Source organism: Mustela nivalis, assembly GCF_964662115.1.
Source record: "Mustela nivalis genome assembly, chromosome: 16".
NCBI lineage: Eukaryota > Metazoa > Chordata > Mammalia > Carnivora > Mustelidae > Mustela > Mustela nivalis.
The window spans coordinates 64582175-64587548 of record NC_139035.1 but is presented as its reverse complement, the minus strand read 5'-3'; the positions used below and the strand labels follow the sequence as shown (position 1 = coordinate 64587548).

The following is a 5374-nucleotide window of genomic DNA, read 5'->3' as shown; positions in this document are numbered from 1 at the left end:
TTCGGAACCAGACTGGCAGGATTAGAGCCCTGACCTAGCCGCTCACAGGGGAGAGCCCTTGGGCCACCTGCCCAGCCACGGGGCCTTGCCTCTTCATCTGACATGGGGTAACCGCCCCAAAAGGCACTGTGCCGACCAGGCTCGAAAAACAGTTTGCACCGTGCCTGGTGGTTACTACTCCTTCTCCTCCCCGCCAGAGCAGGGGATGTGCGGGCCACGGCGGGGGACATCTTCGTCCTCGGTGTAGTACAAATGCGGTCAGGAATCAGGCTGCCTGATAGATGCCTGAGAGCCTGTCTCAGCACCCCCTTCTTCCTGGAGCACCTGAACTCTCCAAACGGCCTTCAGTTCTTCCCAAAGCAGAGTAGAGCCGAACACAGGAACAAACATTCAAATGCGTGAATTGTTCTCCCCCGAGTATTCACTGCCTCCCCTCTTTCTTCACAACTCTCCTGCCCATCCTTAAAAACTGTGGGGCCTCCCTGCTACAGCCAGGAGAGGAGGCATGGGGAGAGAGTTGGAGGACCCTGGGGAACGTTGGGAAGCACCAGGCAAAGGGCCGGGGACAGAGGGCTGGGGGAGAGAGAGGAGGGTGTGGCAGGCGTCCCAGGGCGGTGGGGCCCGAGGGAGGAAGCAGGGAAGGGGTGAGGGGAACCGGCCAAGGAAGCACTGTCCCCCTACCCCCCTCAGGCCTGGGGGGTGGGGGACCTCCAGAGCGCTGACAGAGCCCTGCAGGCCACACCCTGGCCCCAGCCCCCCAGGGCAGAGAGCCCCCAGGCCAAGGAGAAAGACCTTAGAGGAAACCACAGCCTCCGCCCCTCCTCCAAACCACATCTCCACCCTCTGGCCTGCCCCAGGTCCCTGGTGCCCCACACGCCTCCCCACGCCTGGCACCAGCTTCCCCTCCTACGTGACCGGCACAGACCCGGGACTGCCTGGCGGATGTTGAGATAAGGCCAAGGAGGGAGAGCCGCCGAAGGCCGGAAGTTACAGAGCCTGTTTCCCCGGCAACCCAGCCGCAGTCGCCAAACAGTGCAGGGGAGGGGGGAGGGGGAGGGACGACTCCCGGGCCAGGCCTCCAGCCAGGGCCCTCCCAGACCTGTTTTCCGTGGAGAAACTTCTCTCTGCATCTCTGAGGACAGGGCTGCCTAAGAATTATGGGGGAAACCCGTTTAAAACCAAATTCCAGAGAGCACCCCCCACCCCCCGGGGGAAGTAGGGGGTGGAGGGTTCTAAGAGGACAAACTGGAATCTGTGTTTCTAAACATCTCAAACCAGCGCGCCCGGGGTGACTTCAGTATTGGCACCGTGAGGACAGATGTCACTTGGAGAACAGAAGACATCTGAGCAAGCTGGGCTCCTTGTGGAGGACCGGGGGAGATACGGGAGGGGACCTAGGGTCGCCCAACCCTGCTGTGACTGCCGGCGCCGGCCACCGGCCCCAGGCCTGTTGGTGCTTCACTTTAGGTATCTTCAGTGTCCAGGGAGTGACCAGGAGTCCAGAGATCTGGATTCTAGAACATGCAGAGCCAGTGCAAAACCACCAACTCCCCATGAGCCGGCTGGTGGGCCAGGAGCTACCGGGCTGAGCGCCAGAAGCCAGAGGCAGATACACCAGGGGTTCGACAACCCTGGGACCGAGAGCACGCCACTTAACAGTGTTCAGGTGTGTTTTTCTCTTTTCTACAAAGGATATGGGAATACTAAAGCCTTTCCAAGACACGGGAGTGCCTTCCAAGTCCTCGTGGTCTCGATAGCCTTTGTTGCCGGGGTCAGCTGAGCAGTCAGAAAGCTCCAGGAAGTCAGAGAGCCTTGAGGACAGGAACCCCGAGTTGCAAGATCCAGGTCCTGGGCCTCGGGGTCTCTCCATTAGCCTCTTTCTGAAGCTGCCAGATCAGCAACGGCCTTGGAGGGGCAGCCGCCTCCGAGCTGAACTTCCTGCCCCGCTTCTGAGGCCTGACCTCCTGCTTCCTCACTGCGGCCCCGGCCTCCGCCCACAGAAACAGCCCAGTTCACGCTGGCTGCCAGCCGAACCCTTCCCCGGGTCAGCCAGCTCGCAGGCCCCGATGGGGCAAGCGATAAGCTTGAACTGCTTTGCTTATCAGTTCAAATCCCAGTTCAGCCACCAGCTGGGTTCTGAAGTAACTTTTGCTCTTAGCCTCAGTTTCCTCACCTGGACTATGGGAGAGAAGAGGAAACGCATCCGTTGTGTTGTGGAGGCCCTGCTCCTGGAGTTCGCATCCCGGGAGACCACAGCAGCTCTCACCTGGGTGCTGAAACCCTCTTCACTCTCCACAGAGCACAAGCCAATCTGGAAATCCATTCTCCCCTTCTCACGCCTGCCGAGCCCCCTAAAGCCCCGGCTCTTCTCCAGCCTGGACCTGTGCAGTAGACTCTTAAGGCTGGCCTGCCTCCAGAGTCTTCCCAACCCCAGGCCTTTCTCTGCCCTACAATGGAGGGAAGCTTTCTAAAGAAGACACAAGTCTCGTCTCTGCAGCCCCCTGCTTAAAATTTCTCAGGGGTACCCCCAAGTCCTTAATGAAATATCCAAAATCTTTCATTTGGCTTTGACGCTCCTTGGAAGAGCTGGGCCTTTCTTCTCTTCTCAGCTGCATTCTCAGCCCGTGAACCGGCCCTCTACTGTCCGGCTGTGCACATTCTTACCTCCAGGCCGTGCCCATGCTGCACCCATGCCTGGAACATTCTCCCCACCAGCACGGGCCCTGCCTTCGTGCTTCTCATTGTCCTTAAATCCCCAGCTCAGACTCCAGCATCTTCCAGAGATTCTCATGGATTCCCCTGCCCACCCCACCCCTGCAAGGCTGGGTTGAGTCCCCTGCTGCAGGGTCCCTTAGCACCTAGGCTCACTCCCCTTTCCACCCCCCATCTCCCATTATAACCTGCTCTTTGCTTTGCCTAGCTCCTCCCAGGAGGGCAAAAACTCTACTCGCCTTGCTGATGCTGTAACCCCAGCACTCAGCAAATACCTTACCCAAAATGGGTGCTCGAGAACTATTTGTTGAGGGGCGCCTGGGTGGCTCTGTCGGTTAAGTGTCGGACCCACTGGGGTCGTGATCTCAGAGTCCTGGGATAGAGCCCCGCATCAGGCTCCCCACTCAGCAGAGAACCTGTTTCCTCCCTCTGTCTCTGCCTGCTTCTCTGCCTGCTTGTGATCTGCCTGTCAAATAAATAAATAAATTCTTAAAAAAAGAAGAGGAACTCAGGGTCTGCTGGGCGCAGGGCGATGTGTCTGAGTTCTTTCATGCTCTCCTCACAGCCCACCCGTGATGCTGATCTCTCCCTACCCAGTCCCTGGTGCTCACCCAAACTCAGGCCTCTTTGCCCACCCCCGACTCCAGGATGGAAGGGAACAGCCCCCCTCCACCAGTGCTGAAAGTTGACCTCTGACCACAGAGCAAGGACTGCTCCTTTTCCTGGAGGAGCCCCCCTAGCCCCCAACCTACAGCCCTGCTCCCCCCTGAGCTGATCCCCGAGATATGCAGTCTTAGCTCCCTATGATGTCACCCCCCTCCACTGCAGAAGGGACCCAGGGCTGCGGGAGGTTGGTGAGTGACCCGCCCAAACATTGCTGTTTGCTTTTCTCCGCAGGCACAGGGCGCCGGCTTCCCCAATGATCGTGGCTCGGTTCAGATCTGTGTTTTCTCTCCCCTGCAGGACTCTGTGCTCTTTGAGCAAAGAGATCACGTATTAATAATCTTCATCTCCCCCATAAGGCCTGACATAGAGAACCCCAATAAATATTGAATGAAGGCCTGAATTTTAAAGATGGGTGTAGTATATGCATTCCCAAGCAGACTGCCCATTTTCCACCCCAAGACGGGATCCATCCTATTATTGAAAACATGCCTCTTGATCTGTAAGAGAGACCAGAGGCTGATAACCTTCAGAGCCAAGGGCATCGTTTTTCCTTGGCTGACCTAAATTTCTCTAGATACAACTTCAGTGCATTTTCTTCTAATCCACCTCTATGGCCACTGGGACTAAAACTCATTGCTTTGCACAGAGACAGTTACTAATTTACTCTCTGGGCTTCTCTTCAACAAATTTAATCCCAGACCCTTTATAGTTCTCTCCCCAGGGCCCTATTGCCCAGCCTTTTCCCTGTTCTGCCGCTCCTTGGGCTTTTTGCCAAGCTCTCCAAGGCCTCCCCCAGCTGAAAGGCAGGAATGGGACATACTGTTTGTTCTCCAAGGACCCGTGCGCAAACTCACAGATGCTTACCTTCTGCCTACGCACACAGGACGCACAGCTCTCTGCACCCATTCCGCTCCTTGGCAGACACGCTTGTAGGTGGCCTCCACACGGGGTGACAGACTCCTCTGCTCCCACCTGCGCCCCTGAGCCCCAGCCCTGCAAATGCTCACCCACCTGGACACACACGCACGGGAAGGGACCACAGAGACCTGTGCTTTTCCCCCAAGGGTGAGCCAAGCTAGGCTGAGCCCTGGGAGCCCTCTTCCTCTTCCTCTTCCTCCTCCCCGCTCTGCCTCTCCCTGCCTTCCTACTCCAGTTCTTTCCATTGGGCCACAAGGAGCCAAACCCGCCTTCTCTCTACCTCCTCAGGGATTCTGCATTTCAAAGCTGAAGGCAAGGAGTCAATGAGCCTGAACCTAAGTCGGCTCCTACCTCTTCCTGCCCTACTCGCAGGCACGCCCTCTTCCCGCAAATCCTCAGTGAGCCTTCCTTTTGCGCAGACCACACAGGGCTCCCCCTCCTTCCCCAGCCCCCCCTTCCAGCCTTCTGGAGCCCCAGAGTCGCGGGTTTTCCACCTGCTGGAATTGAACCATGGGGGAGCACTGGAAGGAAGCGGACAGAGGCGCTGCTTCCATCTCAGACCCAAGGTCAGGCTGGCTTGCTGAGACCCTGGCCTGACCGGGGCGCCGTGTCACGGGGGCCAAGGGTTTGAGGAACGGGCGAGTGGGGTGATATTCATTCATTTGTTCAACAAATATTTATTCAGCACCGACCACGGGCCAGGCACCTCTCCACATCCACAAAACCAACACAAACCTGCCCTTTAAGAGTGTACATTCTGTGGGTGGAGACAGAAAGTAAAATACACCCAGAGGCGGTGATAGGAGAAAGCGGGTGGGGGTGGGGCGAGGGAGGAATGCGCAAAGTAGGCCGACCTGGGAAGGCTGCACTTGGAAGGTAAACTTTGAACAAAGACTTGAAGGACAAGCCCTGGTGAGACCTGGAGGGGACAGGGGTCCTAGCAGCAGTGGGGACAGTCCCGCAGGTGGGGCGTCAGGAGACAGCAGGGTAGGGAGCCCTGGAAAAGGAAGTGCCGCACAGAGGCTGCCCCTCTCCCCTAGTTCTTGGACCCCGAAGGGGGAAGAGGTCAGGAGAGGTG

The 5374-nt window shown here is 57.7% G+C and overlaps 1 long non-coding RNA gene across 1 annotated transcript; it reads left to right on the top strand.

The window, feature by feature from the left end:
• LOC309850436 lies at positions 1-3210 on the top strand. The gene is made up of 2 exons (XR_014304234.1): positions 1-1666; positions 2159-3210. It is a non-coding gene; the product is annotated as an uncharacterized lncRNA (long non-coding RNA).
• The last annotated feature ends 2164 nt before the right edge of the window (positions 3211-5374 follow it).